Below are 22,168 nucleotides of genomic sequence, written 5' to 3'. Positions count from 1 at the left end.
TAAATGTCCAGAGCAAATCCCCCAAGTTTTGCTTTTAAGTCAGTAAATTCAATTTTGGTGGCTCTATGCAAACTTTGAAGCTCTGATGGAGCCAGTCACTAGGAACAGCAGTTCATACTTTGCAGAGGCTTAGTCTTGATTTTGCAAAGTGCTTTTGTGTAATCAGTCAATTAGAGCTGTGACCAGTGATCCATATCAGCAATTGATAGAGAAGTGCAGGATTGGTACGCTTGGAATCCAGGTTTCAGTCTTTCTGGTTAGGTAGCAATTCTTGAGCAGCACCAATTTCGCAGAAGTTATGCTGATTTCTTGAATTTCTTGACTACAGCCACTTGTGGACAACTCTGCATTAATTAAAGAAAGTCAGGATAAGGTTTGTTTTAATATTTCCACCTACGCTTGCACTATTAGGAAATCCTTGCCTGCTGATTTTCTGTAACATCATCTGAAAGTGGAAATAAATGCAGTGATACAATTACAGTCAGTTAACAACAACCAAATCATGCCATTACTCCTCAAAGTATATTTGTTTGAACTCTGAAATGGTGTAGTCAGATTATTTTATCTTTTTTTTTTTTTTTTGCACAAGCATAACTTTTCAAAGAATATTAAGACAGTAAATTATGAGTTAGTGCGAACTTATATAAAAGGGACACATTTAGCGAGACAAATTAATAGTTGCAGTTCTATAAGAATAATGGGGAGTGAGGGGGAACAGAAGTTAGCAATATTTTATAATTTTCCCTTTCAATGACTTCCCTAGATCATGTTCGCTGAGATCTTTGTTGGTATAAAATACTTGCACAATTACTGACAATAGATGTTGAATGCAAATACATTCTTCAGTGCTTACAACGCCAATAAAAACCTTATTTGCAGTTGATAGTGCTTGCTATTGCCTTTAAATACTCAAAGGGTTGTAAGCCTATTTAAGTTGATATGTATTAAATATTACTAAGTTATCTCTGAGCAACATTTTGGGTTACCTGTGAGTTTAACAGCAGAGGAACCAGCACAGCCTGAATGGCACTGGGCATGCTGCGGGGAGCCATGCCCAACTTCCACCATGGAGGACCCAATGAGGTCAAGATCAGGAAGGAAAGCAGCAGGGGTACAAACCAGCTGGCACTAAAGGGTCTGGGACTCAGGAATTGCTCCATAAAGGGGCTGTGTTTAGCTACATTTGCCCATAGCTAGCACCAAGCTGTTCCCTGTCTGGGCAAGGGCAGACAAACCCTCTACAAAATGGCTGCCAAGGCGGAAAATGGCTGTCCAGGAGGAGCAAGGGGGATGTGCCTGAAACTCAGCCTTTTACAAACACCACACACCCAGGTGAGCATGGCAGGAAAAGGGCACGCAAAGCCTGAAACTGTTTTGTGGGCTCACACCTGGTTGGAGAAGGGAAATTTCTGGGGTTCTGCCACCAGGACTGCTTCTGCCCTTCCATCTGACTACAAAGGCTGTTCTCCAAGCAGGAAATGGGTCCTCACATCTTCCCCATGAACCAGCTCCTGCCACCTCAGCCATATCCATGGTTTCCCACTCCGCAGCTGGGTGACCACCACCAGAGTTGGCTTTGCAGCACCCACTTTACAATGATGGTGTCTCTGGGAAGGATGCACCCAGGTTTGCAGTGCCCCCCTCTTCTTCCACAAATGCATCGAGTGGTGTCGAGCACTCTCTACATTGCCCCATAAGAGGCAGCTGTGCCACAGGCCTGCTCTGCCCCTCTGATAACCAGTGTCACATCCAGAGTTGGCTTGTGCGTAGGTGCCCTGGGGCATTTTGGACACTTTGGTAATTTAAGGGTAAAGTATTTAAGCACGTGAACCCAAAATTAAGCTGGAAGTTCAAGTCAAGCGCCTGGACTCCTTGCATTTAGGCCACACACAAGCCAATGGGACATATTTATCTGGGTATGCCACTCATCCTTTCTGCAGACCATGGTCACAAGGCTTAGGAGTCAAATGGGATGGGGCTCTGTTTCTTCGCCATGGTTTCTTCAAAGACTGAAGAGCAAGAGACTCAGTCTCAGCTGGAGAGGAGGGTGCTGGTTTTCCATTGTTCTCTCTGTTCCAAAAGTGTGAAAGAAAGAAACCTGCCAGTGGGGACCTGAAGTCCTCTCCTGAAGAAGGACTTTCAACCCACAGGCTTATTTTGACATTGCTTGCTCGCCTGTCCTTAGAGACTTGGCTTGACTTTGGTAGAAAGGACAAGGACATTGCCCCATGTGGGCACACATCCATCATCTCCTGCCCTTCGGGGACATGAGGGATCTCAAGAGGGATTTGAACCCGTGACTTGGTTCTGAGTAAGGCACCTGGCCAACTGGGGCCTAAGCAGAAAAATGGCACCCTCCTGTGGCAACGATTAAAAAAAAAAATAAAGAAAGAAAGAAAAAAGAAAATAGCTGTCACTGTATTAAGTGCAGGGTCTAATCCCATCAGCATGTGTGACCCATGTGCACACCCACCAAAGAAGGTCTCACAAGGGATGACAGTGCCCCTCTGCTTAGGCCAAATATTGCCGGTTGAGGCGGGGTGATGGAGGCACTGGCAGCAAAGCTGAGCTGTGGGCATTCAAAGACCTTCCAAGGTTGGGCAACAAGCCTGCAGCAAGCTGGGAGCCAACCAAGTGTTCGGCTGCAAGGAGCCACTCCGGATCCCCAAATCCATGTCCAGCCGGCTTCGGGAGCCTACCTCCTTTTTTTGGACTTGGCTCGTTGTCAAAACCATAGGGTACAGTGACTGCATGGACTTCAAAGGAAGGACACCAAATGTGATTTGGCCCAGGCAGTTATGACCATTTATTGCTAGCATCTTTCTTAGATACTGCTGCCAAGGGTTAAAATGTTTACATGCCCCCTGATTTTAAATGGACTGGGTTGCATGTCAAATGCCAACGGGAGAGACAGCTGGAGTATCTAAACCAAGAGCTTTGATCTTAGTATCTGTAAAAAAGAGGTCATTTGGTCTCCCCAGGAAGCACAGACATTTAGAAGGTCCCTGTACAACTCATGCAAGTATTTTATTAACAACAATTTCTATTCACATGTAGGTAGGTTGTATTACTACTTACTAAATGCATCCTATATGTATATATATGCATATATATGTATGAATAGCTGTATGTCTGTATATATACATGTATATATGCATTCGCATATACTTGAAGTTGAGCGCTTGTGTGAGTACGTGTGCTTTCTAATATCTTATATACATACTAATCTATTTACCTTATTTACAAAAAAAATATCCGCGCAGTAAGCACGATGTTTGTCTTGCAGTCAGCGTTTGCGGCAACAACCTGAACCCTCCCTGCCGAGCGTATGCGATTCTTTGAGTAACACTATAATTGCAATAAGGCTATACAGCATTTTCAAGAAGATGCAGGCATGAAAACACAGGCTTCATTGTGCTGTAATCATGTCTGACATTGATTCAGAAGAGAGGAATTCTAAAATACGATAGTGCACAGGGGAAATATTTCTATTCTTTTAGTGGAGGATTTTGTGGTTAGTTCACAATGCAATTAAAATAGCCACCAGATGTTTATGACTTCAGGCAGCAGTTAGCTTTAGTGTCCCTGATCGCTGTCCTTTGCTCCTGTGTCAGAATAAATAAATATTTTTCAGTGCTGGAGAAAAAAAAAATACACTTAATTTTTAAACATACCGGGGGGGTGGTATGTATTTCCATTTGCCAGAGCTCGTGTTGTTTTATGACAGGCTTGTAAGAAATGATAATCTTAACGTTAAAATAATATCTCTCTCCAGGATGAAATAAACATATTTATTTAAATGTGAGAAGTCTACAGTATCTTGTCATTAAAGTGAAGTGATTTGTGAGAAGTAATATTAAAAAAGAATGTGGCTTTTCCAGAGTATGTCATAAACATGGAAAGATACTCTTTTTTTCCCATTGAATAATAGGATTATTAATATGCAATTTATTTTTAAAGACACATTTAAAGAAAGCCTGCTGTGCTTCTATTTTGGTAATTTTCCTTAGAGTCTATTATTCTTATTTGTTTCAGGGCTATTAATTTTGAGGCCACATTATATTCAAATTATCTTTGATTACTAGGCTCAATAAGCGATAATAGTTTACATTTCATCACCCAAAAGGAAGCTAATGAATTTAGTTGCACACTAATATTTTGAGAAGGAAATTATTTGAGATGAAACAGTTGAAAAAGAGGTGCAAAAAGTTACAGTGAGCTGCCCAGCGCTTTATAGAAAGCAGTGGGGGAGCTCAAAGGGGAAAAAAAACCCACAGCACTCAGGTGTCCTAATTTAAAATGCTACATTTCAGACACTCAGACATGTCTGAGATAGCGTGTTGATAAAGTAATTGAGAGGTTAAGTGAAAGATTAAGTAGTCTAAGAAGTATCTCAGACAATGCGGGAATATGTGAGAGAAATGTGTATGTGTGGGTACGTTACACTTTTAAATAGCTAAGTGACAGTACGTCCTCCAGAAATAAAATACTGATGTTTAAAAAGAAAAACACAGTGAAAAGACATGAAGGGATAGCATGTGAGTTGCCATTATTTGGGTGTGTTGACAAAGTTTATGAAGATGTATGTCAATGCACAGAAACTGGCAGTTTCTTGCCTAAACCTGGCGCTGTCATGAATTCATGTGAACAGGGACTCCTCCGGGCGTTTAGAAAGAAAGAAGCAAAAGGATGTGAATTTGCTTGGCTATGCCAAGCTCTGAGGAGATGCTCAGTGTCTCCTGCACACCAGAGCCCCTCAGGGCACCCAGAGGTGATCCCTGGAGCATGGAGCCACCCCGATTACTGCTCTGCTCAGAAAAACATGCAAAATTGTGCTCACTGCATTCTGGCCATGATGCTTAAACACGTCAGTAAATCTCTGGTGTCAAAGAAGAGATGGGTTTCTTGCTCAGTTTGCTACTTTTTGCTTAGGCACAACATCTATTTGGGGGGATATTTTGGATTCTGAAGTAGCTTTTTGTGTCCTATTTTGCAGCCTCACAGTGCAAGTGCCATCAGCAAACACTGACCCCATGGGGCTGTCCCAGGTTCCCCCCCAGAATTCCCCAGCCCTTCCCCAGGTGTTCATTAAAATCTGAGAGCTGCTGCAAAGCATTTCAGCTCAGACTAACAGGCACTTTTCCCACCAAAAGGCTGCTGCTTTCCACATTCCCATCTAGCTCTGCTTCCATTGCATCTGTTAGTGCCGGGAGCTGTGGCTCTGGGTGCATGCACCAGCCCCAGCCCGACAGCACTCGCACGGCGATGGCACATCAAAGCATGCAACTCCATCCAAAGGCACATTCATCATTAACTCCTCCGTGCCGCTATTACAGCAGTCACTCGGATTGGTGTGGGGGGGAGGGAGAAAGTGTTTTAATTTTAATTATTTTATTTTAATTCAGCATGCGGCAGTTTTGGGATGTGCAAGTCACAGGGGATTTGTACAGGGTTTGCTGCTGGTGTTGCTTCAGCACATTTACATCTCATCCCTCCTGCCCCGCTGTAATGGGGGGTGAGTGGAAAGGATTACCACGGGTCAACTAGTTAATGCTGATCACCCCATAGCCAGAAAACTGTATTTTTCTAGAGTACTAGTGAGTAACATTTACTCAGATCAGGGCATGATGCCAAAACTGAGACCAGTCGGTCAAGAGCAAGTCACATTTATGTCCCGTGGTGGGCTGCCCAGGTTAACGTAAAGGATTTTTTTGCTGTGTCTCTAATCCCGGTAACTCAGTTTAAATCCTGAATGAGCAGTGGTACCCCTAAGCACGGGGGTCTCTGACAGTATTATTTACAAAAAAACGATATTTGTTTAACCAGTCTTTTCTGGCTTAATAATAGTTCTCAGTAATAGAATGCAGGGGTTCTGTACAAGTATGTCAAAACATAATTCTCTGCCCCAAAATACGTTTCAGCACAAAGGGTATAAGCTTTTTCCCAGCTGCCACTGTTCTCCCCCATCCAACCATCATTTTTATGATCTTTCATTTTTAATCTGTGGTAGATATTAGCCAGAGTCTAAAATCAGTGTCAGTCAATGTGGGAACATTTTGCAGTCTGTGCTGAGGAATTGTCCCATGGCTGCTGCTGTACCTTTTTCCTTGCATAATCACCCTATGCATGTCTGATTCTTCCATAGCTAGGAAGAAGTACAATAGGTCCCTTGTTGCATTTTTGATTAATTTCCAGCATGAATTACTTTTTGTGATCGAGAGCTGCACAGGAGAATTACGTGCCTTGTTTAAACGCTAGTATTTCCTTCTGTCATTTCTCAGTTTGTTATCTTACCTGTGCTACAAGAAGTTCCTTATTGTTTTATTATAAGCAGTTAAATGGTAACACCTGATTTCACAGCCCGAGGTTGTTCACTGCTTAGTCTGTTTTTATCATGTCCTTCCTTCTCTCTGACCTTTCGGCTTATGCTTTTCAGCCTCACTTCAGAGGTAGGGTCTGGATCTTGCAGACACTCACCCACTCAGATATTCCCACTGGGTCAATGGGACTGTTCAGATGTGCAAAGTAACTCAAGTGCTTGAACATTTGGAGGACCAGGGCATGAAACTGAGTGTATACCAACCAAGCAGGCTCCAGAAAAGCTTTTCGGAGCTGCAACGTCTTCAACGTGCTAAAATTCACAAAATGCAAGGCAGATGTGTGCTGATGAGGAAATTGTGTTGGCTACGAGATAAGAAAGCTCCAATAACTCCTGACCCTCCCTTTGATGTTCACCATGCAAAGCTGCGCTGGAAACAGGGTCACCCAATGCAAAATAACAAATAAGCGGGGAGCTAGAATGCAATTAGGCAGTATTCAGCAAGGGTTTGACTAAAGCACAGTTTCGCCCTGCTGGAGCTGGTGGAAGGCTGTTTGTGTAACAGCCTCCCTGTTGCCCAGAAACAGCACACGAGACTACTGAGCATCTGCAGAAGCTCAGATCTGGTTTGTTTGGCTTGGACGTGCACTAAGACTGACTTTAAATGTTACTTCAGCTTTGTGGCAGTGATTGCCCTTGTACTTTTACAAGCTATGCCTGGATGTGGGATGTTAATTGTTGTTAATGAGCCTGTCCACCTGGGTAAGCTCTGCAGGGCAAAGCTCACAGAACATAATTGCTCCATGTTGCCTTCACCATCCCCCCTGCTGATCCTGTTGTCTTTTGCATTTAAGAGCAACACCACCGAATCTGCTCCTTCAGATCCTGGAGCTTTTTTCTCCATCCAGGACAGTAGCCAACTCCTGCTCCTCTTTCAGCCCCAGTCCCCTGTGATTTTTGGGGTGGAGAACTGCCAAGCTTCAGGTCTTGCAAGTATCTTTGGCACAGGGAAAGGACACTGGTGGGTACAGCGTTATGGGAGAGTTTACATACTGAGCTGGAGCTCTGTATACCTATGCAATTTAATCCATGGTCTAGCTGTGAGTGCTGGTGTACCAAGCTGCTTCATCCCAATGGCATTTTTTTGTGCATTGACAGTTTCTGTTCCATTTTCTTCAAGTAGTGGAGATGTCCTGGTGTTATTCATATTCATATGGTTGGACTTGATGATCTTATGGGTCTCTTCTAACCTAAATGATTCTATTGTTTCTATAAAAAAAAAAAAAAAGGCATTGGGATTTTGGAGTCATGGTTGACATGGGGTTCCCTGCCCATAGCAGGGGGCTTGGAACTAGATGATCTTTAAGGTCTCTTCCAACTCAAACCGTTCTACGATTCTGTGACTACCCTAGATGTGCACATCTTCTTGTGTAAAATACAGAGGACAACATAATTAATACACATGGTATCACTCCCCAGACTGCTCCAGCTGGCTCTTGGAAGTCAACACATGGCTGTATTATGCCACAAGATCCTTAAAATCATCCAGCACTAGCAGGACCAAATAACTGATGGGTCCTTCAGCAAGAAGTAAATGTTATTAAGACCTCTGCCCATACTGCCTGTGCTCTGAGAAACAATTCAGCTGGACAACTTCATGCCCCCTGTTCTGAGATAATTCTTTTACTGTTATTTAAAATTAACTTTTTCAGCCTGCGCACAAGAAATCAAAATTTGTCTGATGGACAGTCAGGTCTGCCCATTCTTGGTCTCATGGGATCTCATGTTCTCAGGTCCAACATCTTTATCTCACTGGTGGAACGATTATTTCAGCTCATTCTCCCTTCAGGGTCAGAGACGGTGGTGCTCTGTCCCTTGTCTCTTCTCACCTTTTGGGATGGGATTCACCTCCTTTATCTGCAGCTTTTTCTACCAAGCTAGTTCTCAGCTGTATTAGATGCCAGGACCTCTTCCTAGGCTAAGAGAGGTTTGCAGGCGGTCATTGCATCTGGGATGGGATGGGGACCTGCTGCTCCTTTTGGCCACATTCAAACAGCCCTGAATTAAAATAAAATAAAATAAAATAAAATAAAATAAAATAAAATAAAATAAAATAAAATAAAATAAAATAAAATAAAATAAAATAAAATAAAATTAAAATGAAATGAAATGAAATGAAATAAAATAAAATAAAATAAAATAAAATAAAATAAAATAAAATAAAAAAAAAATAAAATAATAAAATAAACCCCTCATAGTTTAAAGACAGGCAAGATCACATTGCATATTATTAAAGCTCCTTCTGTTTTACTGCTCTTTATGCAGGTAACCATGCTACTCAGACTTTGTCACCTCAGTGCCTGGAATTAATAACCTCAGACACATATAGTCACAGTGTCAATTGGCCTCTTTTTGGTTCATATGACACAGTCTTGGCAAAAAAAAACCAGGTGAAAGTCACCTCTGTCTGATGTTACTCTTGCTGTAAAAGGGCAAGCTCTGTACAGTGACCAACACATGCTTTAAAGCTTTTAAAATGTTTTCTCATTACTATGCTACTGCTGGGTTCAAAGCAAATTCAGCTGAAGTGGGATGTAAGTATTGAACTGACATAGTTCCATTTTGCTGAGAAATACCACATTACCTGGTAGAGTTTAAAAAATATATATTAAAAAAATGTATTTTTTATAGAGGAAGGCTGCATACTTATCTGCATAACAGAGTTGTGGTGGTGGTTACTCATATTAGTTGCACTAAAATTACTATTTCCCTACCAGGTCATTCTCATTTTGAATTCCAACTCAAATATCTGATCACATTTTTGCAAGTTCCGATCACAACAATTCAGAAGAATAATTGTTTTGAATTGTGTAAGGCAACGACTGTTCTCCAGCACAAGAAAATACGAGAACTGTTCTGATACCTGCTTGTGGATAAAATTTATTTCAACAGTCATGAGGAATCTATTCCTCTTCTCATCAGGACCAAAATCTGAAAGAAACACTAAAAATTACAATATTAGCTCCTGTGTATAAAATTCCTTCCCTTGCTGCAGAGAAGTTTTGCAGATCAAACTAGATCTCTTTTCAACTTACATTTGTTGTGTTTTTTTTTACCATGAGATTAAGGTATAACTTCTCAATTTGGCTTCTTAAAGACACACTGAGGGTTGAATTATGTATTTTTATTTTTATATTTATTTATACATAAAACAATAAAGGCAATATTTGGAAGAGGCAATGTAAAAAAAGGCCCAGCTAAGGTTTATGTATTGGACTGTTGAATGTAATAATTGTCTTACTCACATACTAAATTTATTCCCTTGAAAGGAAAAAAAAAACACCAGGATACTTACAAAATGTGAGCCTGCTCTAAGTTAAAAGTTAGGGAGATGAATTACAAAATTACAGGTAGAATCAATTTGATATTGGATAGTTATATGTTCCCATGACTTTTAATAAGCAGGAAGAGAAATTAAAACATGCCAGAATTATTATACAGTCTAACCTTAACTGCCAGAAAATTGTCATTGCAAACTGAACAGTTTATTCCTACATCTAATATATAACAATATTATTTATAGTGTATACGTTGTATAATAAAACTATGTAAAAATATTCTAATTAGCAATGGTAATAGATAATTATAAGAATTCCATTTAAAATGTTATGTTTATATTTTTTCAATTGTTATTTTTAAGAATGTATTACTGAAATACTGTTCTGATTACAATACTAAAATATAATTTTAATTATATGACATTATTTTTCAAAATACTTTGAAACATTCTATTCATATTATTAATGTCCTCTTCGATACTGAAGGATAGGTTAGATATTTTTAATGGTCTATGCTTAATGAATGTTTTTATGTCTAGGTCATATTACATTTTTTTTCTTAAAAAAAAAAAATAATCCTTTCTGGAATTCTAGGAAGGAAGTTTAAGGAAGTTTTCTTTATTTTGCAACATACTGTTACCTTCACTGAATATGCAGTGCTCTACATGGGCTGGCATAATCTGATTGTATGTCGTGCAAGTGCTTCCTGGAATTTTTGCATAAGAAAAACACCTCCGGTACAGCTGTAGTCTTTTTCAGCAGAAGATCTATTTATTTATCTTTATTTTTATTTATTTCCATATTCTGTGTTAAAATCAGTGGAAATATCCACACACATCTTTCTGTTCTTCCACACTGATATAGACAAAGGAAGTGTCAAAAGAAGACATAATAATTCAGAAAAGGTTAAATTAAAAATCAATAGCATAATGCTAGGTCTGTTTTCTTTTATACTGTTAATGTGATTTTAAAAAGAGTCAAAATATGTTTAGAGGATTGTGATAAAAGCTGTTACTGATCTTTTGACAAATGAAAATGATTATATACAGAGCTTTTGCTTTCATTTTTTCCCCCCAAGTTGTTTTCTTTTTAAAATTTGGTGCATAACTTGACCCACAAATTTAGTAATGTCACAGTTTTTGCCTTCTGAAAAAGAAATCCCATCCTTCATGCTGAATCCGTTATTTAAGATCCACTGCCTTCTATCCCTTTTTTCAAAGGGGTTTCATAAATACAGTATGTCTAACTACTAACAAGAATTACTAGAGCCTTTGGCTCCTCTTCGGTGAGCTCAAACACCAGTGATCGCCTTAAAGAAAACTAACCATTGAAACTTTCTTTAGAAAGAAACATGAAAGCTTTTGATTAAATAATGACTTTGGGTTTATTAAGGAAAAGAAATACTGGCTTTGTCCTTCCTCTTTGAGATCAGTTGCAATCATGGCAGCATTCATGTTTTCGTATTATTTCCACTCCCAGTGTTCTGGACCACTCTGCCTGGATTTTGTCCGTTGTCATTTTAAGCTTGACTTGTAGAAGGTGAAGATCAATGTAAATAAATTCAAGGGCAAAAGTATGGGGTAGTGACATGTCCGCAAAACAAAAAATAAGACTCTACAACAGCTGTGTGGTATCAGTTTTGCTCGATGCTGCAAAGACCTGGGGCATTACGCAAGCTGACAAGAAAAGATTTGATGCATTTGATAGCAGGTGTTTAGGAGGGATCAGTAATGTCAAATGGCATCCCTATGTTGGGAACATCGAGTTTCAGGAGAGAACAAGAAAGGAGAATATTATAGACTTCCTAACAAGGGAGTGACTTTGAAGGTCTGACCACCTCGTGAGTGAGGCTGGATGGTACGAGAAGGTCTTGTGGGCTGGGTTTGCTTCTTCTGGTTTCCCTGCCCATCCTGAGACTCAACAAGGGGTTGGAGAAGTCGGTAGAAATCTCTTCTAGGCTTTGACTTTTCAACCTGTTTGCTAAGGATGGCAAGGCCTTGGGGCAAGGGCTGTTGGTTTACTTTTACGGACTGGAGGATGTGGTTGGTACTCACTGACATGGCTGGGAGAGACAGGGAGGGAAAGAGGCAAATGGGAAAGTGAAAATGAAAGATGTCTTCTTGCAAGTCGCTGCCCTCCAGCAGAAGTATTCATGTGAATCAAGGATTTCCAAAGCAGGCCTCTAAGGCTTTGAAATATAAACTTAGGCTATGCAGACAAAATGGGGTTTTGCAGACTCTGTAGAGCCAAAATCTACAGCAGTAGGCTCCACTGACTTCAGTGAACCTTGCATAGATGTGAGTAAGAGCATACAAGTCCCTTGTTGTTCACATTTTTCTCTCAGAAACAGCATTTGTGCATATAGGTGAAGAGCATCTCTTAGAAAAACGTAGGCCAAGGAAGATAACTTAAAACAGATGGGAGCAAGAAATAATAAAGCCAGGTCATATGGATAGAGTGGACCTGTTTGAAGCAAGTGAAGCCAACTGTATTATGAAGTAGTAATGTGTGAAAGAAGCTGTACTAATGTGTGGACTATCTGCAAGTGGAATATTTGCATAATTGAATCAAGAAAAGGAAATGTACTCTATCCAAATGGTAATAAAAAACATATTTCAAAAAGATCCATGTTGAGTTCTTATATCAAATAATGTCAAAAATAGCTCACAATCCAAACCAGGATTTTACCTTTTTGTTATTCATTTTTAAAACTGCTGTTTGTTTTTCAAAATGTTCTCCTTCAATCTGCATCTAGTAGAGTCTATTTATATATATATATATTATTTTTTTTCATAAAAAATCTCTTTAGGCTGCAGCAAAGTAGACAGTAACTGCAATCAATCATTTAAGACAAATAATCTGCCAAATTGCTCTGCCAGTATCATTGTTTTTGAGCTAGAATGTTTTCCCTTAGTTTTCCACCAAAAAAATAAAAAATAAAAATAGTATAACCTTCCAAAAATAGACATGTCTAAAGTGTAATACTTCTAGTGGTGAAAATGTTATCTCTCTGCAATACTGTATGGTGCACTTTAAAAGTCAGTGTAGGAACATGAACAGAATGCATTATAAAATTCATTTAAAACCAACGATACTTACCTCAAGCTATTTTCAGTTGAAATGTTTTCTTTAGCATTCAATAAGAGCAAGTGAAAATATTTACTCAGGCAGCTAACTGGCCTATCAACCATCCAACGTTCGGAAGATCTCATGACAGAGCAAACACTCACATGAGTGCAAGGGGAAAGACAGACTGCCTTTAGCAAGACAGCAGCATGCCAGGGCTCTGCAGAATGAGACCTGGGTAAGAGCAATGACATTTAGAAAATTACTATAGAAAACTGATAAGGGCATGATCCTTTTTTATGCTGAAGATCATGTATAATGCCCGTGCGCTGTGCCTCAGTACCTATTCATAAATATAGAACAGAAGCTCATGGCAAGATGCTGACAGATGCCACAGAGCAAGCAATAACCCCACCCCGCCCCAGGCAACCTTGTTCAGGCAGCTGGTTTGTACCTTGCGGCCTGGCACTGCGATGATATGGCTGACCATACATCCTGTGTAGCTCAGAAGGTGATGTAGCACTGGTGTAGGCCAGAAAGTTGGATGAAGAGATGATTTTTGAACGGCGTGGTTAACTCTTACTGCGTTAGGGCAGGGCACCGACAAAAACAAAAGCCACCCTTGTTCAAACAGTGTATGAGTCTATTCCACACGTAGGTGTATGTGTGCATGTACATATAAATCCATATGAATAGAGATAAAGAGATAGTGTACCTTGGCTAAAAAGTGTTTTAGAGAAATTTATAAAGCAGGTTTTGATATCTAAAGAGAATTACTATTAAAATGTATCTTCTATGTGTGTCTAGCAAGGAACCGCACCTGAAACAAGAAGAATTAAGAGAGGCTCATTCCTTACATAGTAAGACCTGATCCTGGCCTGTTAAGGTCATTTGGTGCCTTTTCCACCAGAGCCCCTGGAGACAGGACCCCAGCCAGTAGGCTACTCAGTTGCGGCTAGGTAATGACACAGTTGGTGCATGGGCAGACAACAACACGTGGGTAATCAGGTATCACTTCACCACTCCTCCACCTCCAGCTTTTTCAGCAAGAGGAGCACATAAATGGATGCATCAAGGTTAAGCCCACTGTTTCCTATCTCATTCAATAGAGATGGCAGTTGTCTGCTATTTAACCTGAACATCCTGGAAAAAGTGCATGATTGTGGCTTATAGATGATTTCCTAAATATCCCTTCCTTAGAAAAGATGAAGACACAGTTTGCCTAGAGGGTTTATCTGGATCTTCTGCCTTTTAGCGAGGATCAAGGATCTTCTCTCAATTCTAGTAGTCATAAGGCCAAATCATCATGCTAGTAGGAGGTGGCATCAAGATCTGAATGTATTTCTGATTATGTGCCAGGGTGTAATATGCCAGTAGAAAAGATAAGTAATGCTTGTTTGCAGTTTTGCTGTTTTAGCATGTTCATCATGCAATTTAATATTATCCTGTTTTAATATTATTATAAATAGATTGTAAGTGTGGAAGTGCTGTGCAATTGTCTCATGATATAGCCTTTATTTTTCCTGACCACTCTTCTCCTCCAAAGATTCTTAGAAGGGCAAGAGCACCTCTGGGAGGGAAAAGAAAAAAAAAAAAAAAGAAAAAAAAAAGCCTCTCCGTGCAAAAGCATAGAATGACATAGAATGATAGATGATAGCAGCTCTTTGTGGGAAACGTCTCTGATTACATAGCATTTTTTACAGATGTAATGCACTATTTTGTTTAGGTTTTTGTGATATTCCAGATCACAGGAGGAACATGGCATAGAAGTTAAGTGGTAGAGTTTCAAGTGAAGGTGTAATCCTGTAGGTGAGAAAGTCTGAGCATCTTGGCCACAGCCAGCTGTTTCCCAGCCTCTAACTGAGAATGACTCTCTGCTGAGTCTTCTGTTACCAGGTCAGAGTGCTGCTCAAGTCAATGACTGGCCTCATTCAGAGCAAAAGATTTCTGTGGCAAAAGGTTTTACTGTGGCAAAAAGACCTTTAGAAGAGGTGTGTGGGTCTCCTCCATGTCTCAGAGTTCATGAACTTGGCAGAAATCAAGACAGGAAAAGACTAGAGCTAGATGATAACTTCTGGCTAAACGCTTGTATTTTTTTTTTTTTTGGTCAGAATAACACTGTTTTGTCCAAACAAAAAACCTTCCATGGGGACATGAAAATTTTGATTAACTTTTCAGAGACAATTATAGGAAACTTAAAATATATCTTTCCTCTATTGTGATAGGAAGAGGGGGGAAAAGAAACAGTCAAGTAAAAAGACATTCAGCTATATTCAAAAGGGGATGGCTCAGGTGATGGGCAATCGCATTTTTTACTGGAATTTCTATACGTGTTCTTTCAGTTCCTCCTAAGAGTGGAAACAGGGTCTGAAATGTCAGAATTTTCCATAGGATAGAAACTCAAAGGTTTGACCTGGTCCTGGGACAGAAATAAAAACAGCAAGTTGTGAGAAAGCAGAATGTAAACACTTAGGAAAAAATCAAGGAAATTCAGACCTCAACCAATTTCTAGCTGCAGGGGGAAAGCATGACAGGTCTCATTCAAGTGTGCACCTCCCAGAAGATGACACCTTTCATTCTTGCACTTACAAACCCTGCTGCTGGCTCACAAGGACCGCAGTGACTCTGAGCTATCACAGCATTTGCAGGGAACAACTATGGGCATCAATCCCACAGGATTTATGGAAGGAGAAAAGACTGAAATTGTCAGTCTTCACACACACAGTGTACTTGGGTAAAATAAGAGCTGTTCCGTTGTAGCTGATGGCATTTTGATGGTAAAGGAACAGCAGTGGGTATATAAGTCATCCAAACAATACCTGGCTGAGCATCAAAGGCAGGTGAGGAGGGGACAGGAAAGGCGAGGTTGGCAACATGAGACACAAACTTTTGAAGTCTGAACAGGGGAGTTTCCTTTGTTCCCAAGAAAAATCTGGCCAATCACTACAGCTCCTATGAATTTTAGTAGGTGGATTCACAGATTCCCTGCCCCAGGGCAAGTTTTTTATAAGGTGATCAGAGAAAAAGTGTGGTTATTCCTTCACACTGCAGGTTACGTTTCTCAGCCTTTCTCATTTGTCCAGCCCTTAGAGCCTGTTCTGGAGGAGTGTATGGGTTGGTCTTAAAATTCACCTTAAATATATACATCCTGGTGTTTGGCACAGGGGTCGGTCTTCTCCTTATGTAACAAAGGGAGTTTCACCACGTGCTTCAGGCCATACGCTAAGCTCTGCTTAAAATCCCACTCTGCTAATACAACATCCTGTGGCAGGTGGTATTTTTTTTTCCATTTGATTGTTCTTAGTTATGTTTTATGTTCATTCAGAAAGATTAGATGAGGGGGATGTTGGAGAGGGAGGGCAAAATCACCGCTTCCCTTCAGGAGCTTCAGGTTGGTGGGAGCAAAAAGTGCCCAGGACCTCTGGACATGAAACCTGGGGAGGACTGGGGAGCTGTGGGCTGTGACAAGGGCACGTAGGACACGGCAAACAGCCAGTGCTCAGAGGGGATGGAAGGAACTTCCCAGGGAGCAGAGGTACCGGCCAGCACCTGGTCCTGCTCAGAAAAGGCCTAGGTTATCTGCAACCCAACCTGACCCAAGGAAGAAGGGCAGTGAAGGAGGAAACCTTGCTATTTCTTTTTTGTCTTCTTTAGTCACACTGAGTTTTCTTTGCTTTGAAGTTATTTTCTCTAATTTGTGTTCAAACTACATCTGTTGTTTTCAGGTTTGGAAGCTTTTCGACCTTCCTTGGGACCCACCTTAGCAGCAGGTGTAGGCCCCTCTACCTCCAAACCACCGCCATTTTGGGATTCTTCTTGCATATATGTTGGACCCTCTCACATTTAATAATTCTAGTTCTCTATTCATGAGATTTTTCTTGCAGGCCTGATCCTCTTCACCTTCAAAGCGAAACTCAGGGGAAACCAATATTTCCAGATCAGTCTGTACAAAAAAAAAAAAAAAAGTTTTTTTTAAAAATAAGTTATTATATAATATATTATATAAGTTATTTTTATTAATAACATAAGTTATTTTTTTGGAGTTCATGTCATTTTTCACTGAAGCACTGTGGGTAGGTTTCACCATGATGGGACTCACCATGTAGCAGGAACAACTTGTATAGCACACAGCTTTGTTTCCTAAGCACACGTTTCTGCTCAGAAGACTCTTCCAGGGACAAAACTCCAGTGCTAGTTAGAAGCTTAGCTGCTCTCATTGCTGCAGCCTCTGAGTGCCTAACGTGACATCGTCCTCCACTTAGGACACTGCTGGTGTTCCTATTCCACAGAGAGGTAATGGGATCTAAGTCCGTATTGCTTTTCAGACAAAGGCAGAAACCCAAACTTGTGTTCAAATTTGCATTTTAACAACACAACGTGTACCTAAGTCTGTGCTCTGGTGGGAGAGAGGATTTAGAGCCTGCAGGACTCCTGAATCTGCAGAAACCTTTCCTTGGGCCTGGCTGGATGAGCATTTCACCACATGTAAGTGATTTGTAAAGCACAAGACTCAAAATAAAGGTTGCCTGTCCTGAGAATTCACAGTCTAAATAATTCAGCAGTTGCAAGGGGGGTGTTGTTTTTAGTGAAATCCAAGGTGGCAGCATCTTTGGAACGCGGTTCTTGTTTGTACAACAGAGCTTTTACACCAACATTTGTACGGCTCAGCTTCTCCTCTTAAGCTTTTAAGACCCCAGCCTGCTTTAGGGTGATTTAAAGGGCATCAGTGATTTTACTCACCGAGTGTCTTCTGCTGCGTTCACAAGTGCCCGGTTGTGACCTCTGGGTAAGGTGTAGATGGCAGAAGGGGCAAGAGGTTTTTATCAGCTGGGCTTTGGGCTGGGCACATAGCAAGTGGTATGAATAATGCAGGCAGCTAAAGGAGTGACTCGAAAACTGTGCCTCCTCGTCATGCATTCTGCTTATGCCCCTTCCCTTACACAAATGGCTATTTTAGGAATGCTTAGCAGAGCTCAAAAATATTTAATTAGGACTATTTTTTTTACCCTCCTTCTAATAATGGGCTTTAATATGTTTGGTCTGTCACAGGCCTTCCCTCTGACCAAAAATAGCCCTCTTGGTTCATAAGAACATTACAACTTTAAATTCTGATAACTTGAGAGCTAGGAATGAGCATCGAGTATCTAAAAATGTCCCTTTTCTGCAACACTAAGAAGCGAGGGCTAAATCTGGATATGAAGCTATGGCATTTTTTACTATAAACAAATGCTGCCAGTGACTGAGTACTTTGATCTGCTGGACCACGAGCCAGAGTAGATTTGTAGGGAAATATTCCAATGCCAAAGCACTGGGGAGTGGGGAAGAGACAGGGCTTAACAGGGAGCATGCAGATTGCCAGATCAACAAATCAGTGGATGGACTGCACAAGAAGCTAGGAAGGAAGGTGTGCTTAAGTCACTTACTACAGTTCTAGGAAGTGTGCTTTGCTGCTTTTACGCACCCCCTTCAAAAACGTGTATAAATTTATATGTACATATACACGAAAACATGCACAATGCCCTCCTGCTTGCATTGCCAAGACTGCCTTGCAAACACAACTTCTTGGAGATTTATAAATAAATATACCTGACTGTTTTATCTACTAGATCTCAGAGCTTACAGAGGAAAATCACCCTCACCGGTGCTTGCATGATTAGCACAATGGCACCCTCTGTTGCCCTGCACGCCTCCTTCTGTGGCTGCTCCCAAGTGGATATATTAACTCCTGAAATCATCCACCTTCTCCAAATCTCTCCTCTTCCTGCCTGGCTTCCTTGTTTGTTTGGAGTTATCCTCTGTAATTTCCCTTTGTAATAAAATCCATCTTGTTCTTTTTGTATTGGGTGGAGAAGGCAAACTGCAGTTTTAGTGAGCAAGAGGAAGCATCGAGAGGCTCTGTCACTACTCTTACGTTGTGAATAGTGGCCTCCTGTCCCCATTTTGTCCTCCCCGACACAGCCAGTGACAGCTTCTTGCAACAGTTCTATTAAACACTGAGCTCAGTCCTGCAAAACAGTGGTCATTTCCAAAAGATGCTGCGTGAGACCGGGCAGGGCACTCAGCATTTCCTGGAAAGCAATTAGTCTTGATGAGATTGGGTTGCCCAACTCTCATGTCACTAATTAAATCACAACTTTTCTTTCCTTTGGTAAAACAAAAGCTTGATTCATGAATTAAAATACATGGTGAATCTGATTTTGACTCTGATCCTCTGTATGTTCGTAATTAAACAACCAGCTCCTTTTATGAATTGAAATAAAACTTCTGGGGCATGGCAAATTTTCACTCCTAATAATCATGTTCGCTTGCATCCATGTGACTACACTTTAATTGCTCATTAATACAGACGGACTTAATGGGATGACACACAACTAGCTTCTTCTTTTTGGACTTCTGTAACAACGACTTCTTTTTGTCTGGTAAGGAAACCAGACATTTCTCAGAATCAATCAACTTTTCCTGTGCCTTACTCTCATGCCCTGCTGTAAAGAATAGTAAAATTATCTTGCTCTAATGTTATTATTAAGGACTGGTTTTACTGTGATGGCATTAGAAGAATTAGATACATACTTTCCACTCGTACTGATTTGACAATGTCTATCTTCCCCATATGCAGTCTGAAAAAAATATTTGATGCTGTACTTAGAACTGATCACTTAGAAATGATTACTCAGAGGTCATCAAAAGTTGTTAACATGAACAAATTGTCATAAAAACCATGTTTTCTTCAGTACTGGTCATTTTTAGAAAAAAATGTTTAAACTGAAGCAGTCTTTTGAAATCTTGGTATAAAAGGGGAGGTGAAGAGAAATTCAGGGAGAAAGAAAAAACTGACGTCAGTGTCAGTATAAAAAAGTATTTAAGTACATCTGTTTGATAAACTCAAATGGTCTTTGAGTATATTTAAATAAAATGAAAACAGAGTTGGAGATCTTTGACCGCATATATATGTTCTGTTTTACGCAGCCTCACCTACTGTGCCAATGGCTTACAGTCAGGTTTGAATTTGCATGCACATCATCAGTTTGCAGACTCTACGCCACATTTGGTTGGTTTGATACCAAAAAGATTTTGTCAAGAAGTCAAACTGAATATTATCTCAGGCTCCATAAAAACGAGCATGTTTGACAGTTGTGGGAAAGAAGGGGGTTCAAGCTGTATCTATTGTTTGTGCAGAAATATCTCATTTCAGAAGTTAAATTACTCGTAATGAATCCATGCTAATTTGTTATTTGAACCCCCCTGCAGTCCCATTTTCCCCTGATAGAGCTGGATGATGGGAAAAGGTAGGAATATTGCCGAAGTTTTTTGGCATAGTGTAGTTCTCTGCTGAAACAAATTCTGATTGCTACTGATCTAGATACATCTTTTCTTTTAAGATTAAACCTGCAAGCCTCAGAATTCAACACACAAGAGCAGATATTATCTGATTTTATGTTGATTTTGTTAGAAAAACAACTCAGTGTTAAAATGCCAAAGAAAAGTTTCACAGAATCATAGAATCATTAAGGTTGGAAAAGACCTCCAACATCATCTGGTCCAATCATCCCCCTACCACCGTTATCACCCACTGAACCATGTCCCTAAGTACCACATCCAACCTTTCCTTAAACACCCCAGGGACAGTTTCTCTGAAATGAAAAAAAACAAAATATCAGTATTTTAAAAAATATCAACAGGATTGAAAGTGTTCCTCCCTTCTGTTTTCTCAAAACTCAATGACCAGTTTGACCGAATTTCAATATTCTGGTGAAATACAGATCCACTAAAGTGATCCTGGCTGGCTGAGGCCAAATGTGTTACTTCTTTTGGGTTGAGGTTCCTATGAACCTACCAAAACTGGCTCAGTTTCCCATGAATGGAGGAATTATACCAGTAATGTCAAAAAATATCCACCCTAAATTTTCACTCTTATCCAGAAAGCCAGGACCATCTGGACATTAAAAGCAGACAAAATGAGATGTTAGGTAAGAGTGTGTGATAGAGTCAGAATTTAGTATATACAGCCTACTCAAGGGAGTAGGTTTGGTGGTCTCCAAAGTGCAGAGGTGAAGAAAAAGGTGGATCATCTGGAGACAAAGCTGCGTACTACATGTGAAGAACGCATAATGCATGGAAAAGCTAAGTGTTTTCTACAGGGCATAACAGCTGCCCGCTCCTGTTTCTATTAACAAGGGCAAGGGGGTCTCAGAGTGGGTGAGAGGGAAGAGTGACTTTCTGTACTGTGTTGGGATAGGGGAAAGAACGGTCCTGCTTGGGGGAGGTGGACTTGCTGGGAAGGTTTGTTGCTGGAAGAGGAAGAAAAAGAAAAAGAGATGGAGGAGAAATGGGTTCAACAACAAAAAATGCTTATTCCCGGTGAAGTCACCTATATTTGTGTTTTGGTAGAATATCAGCCTTCAAGCAAAGACATCTTCATTCCCTTTTCCTTTCCTTCCCATTTCCTTGTACTATATGTTGCAGACTTGATGTGGCAGAAATGCCAATTTGCACTGGCTGTGAATCTCTTCTGTGGACCCTACTGCCTAGCTCATCACTTTAATTAAAATCTGAGTAGAGAGGCTCCATGCTACGTTAAAATGCAGTGCTGGAACAAAAGGTGAAAAATTAAACTGTGCATGTGCTCATTTCCAGCTGAGGAGGGGACAAGAGGAAAAGAAAACTGTCAGCATCTCTGGAGATGTGGTCCATTTCTACACAAGACCCAGGTACGATACATCAGGAAGTCAGAACAGGCCACAGTGTGCTTTCAGTCCTTAAAATAAAGACAGATTCATTAGGGGTGACTCCTGTTTTCCCACTAGTTCACAAATATTTTGTTTAGTTACACAAATTCCCTGCAAGTGACGGGCGTGCTGGCAGGTCAGGGGACCTGCTGTTGGGTTATATCACTGTTATGAGAGTCACGCTGCTAAGGAGCTTTGAGTTGTACCCCATACTGAGAATAGTCCAAATAATCTGTGACTCAAAGCATCTCTCATCAGGGATCACTGTGAACACAGGCAATTTCAGCTGACCCGACGAGCTAAACACAAACATGTCAAGACCTCAATAGCACCAGAACATTTGTTTTAAATATCCTGAGTGTGAAATCAGGGCCAATGGACAGCATCTATTCAGTAATCATTTTGCATGCCAGATGTTTCTTTCTCTAATTTTACTGCAGAGCACATAAAAATATGTGCTGGAATTAAAATGACGATTGGGAAGAGCACAATAGCCAACCTCTGGTTTATTGCAGCAGCGTAAACTGGAGTAATTTCCAGGAAGAGAGACATTACACCAGATCCACATGGGTGTGAGTTATGAATCCAGCCCACTCTCTCAAGGGACGTATGTGTCTCGTGCAAACAAATAACATGATTTATGAGCCCGTTAAGTTTTGAGAGTGGTAGGGCAGGAGACAACTTAGACAAGGGTGTCTTCCAGAGGAAAAACAAAGTGC

General features: G+C 40.6%; 2 long non-coding RNA genes across 3 annotated transcripts in view; one reads left to right on the top strand and one right to left on the bottom strand.

Moving 5' to 3' along the window:
- Positions 1 to 22,168, top strand: part of LOC310898562 — a 34,345-nt gene that overhangs the window by 7,662 nt on the left and 4,515 nt on the right. Inside the window, exon 2 of the long non-coding RNA XR_014583429.1 lies at positions 21,358 to 21,431. This is a non-coding gene — a long non-coding RNA (uncharacterized lncRNA). The remainder of the gene's footprint in view (positions 1 to 21,357; positions 21,432 to 22,168) is intronic.
- The window catches only part of LOC310898561, a 28,067-nt gene continuing 21,931 nt past the window's right edge, over positions 16,033 to 22,168 (bottom strand). For both annotated transcript variants that reach the window (XR_014583427.1, XR_014583428.1), the window contains exon 3: positions 16,033 to 16,666. This is a non-coding gene — a long non-coding RNA (uncharacterized lncRNA). The remainder of the gene's footprint in view (positions 16,667 to 22,168) is intronic.

Source organism: Anser anser, assembly GCF_964211835.1.
Source record: "Anser anser genome assembly, chromosome: 4".
Taxonomy (NCBI): Eukaryota; Metazoa; Chordata; class Aves; order Anseriformes; family Anatidae; genus Anser; species Anser anser.
Note: the sequence above shows the minus strand (reverse complement) of the source record. Positions and strands in the feature narration are given on the sequence as shown.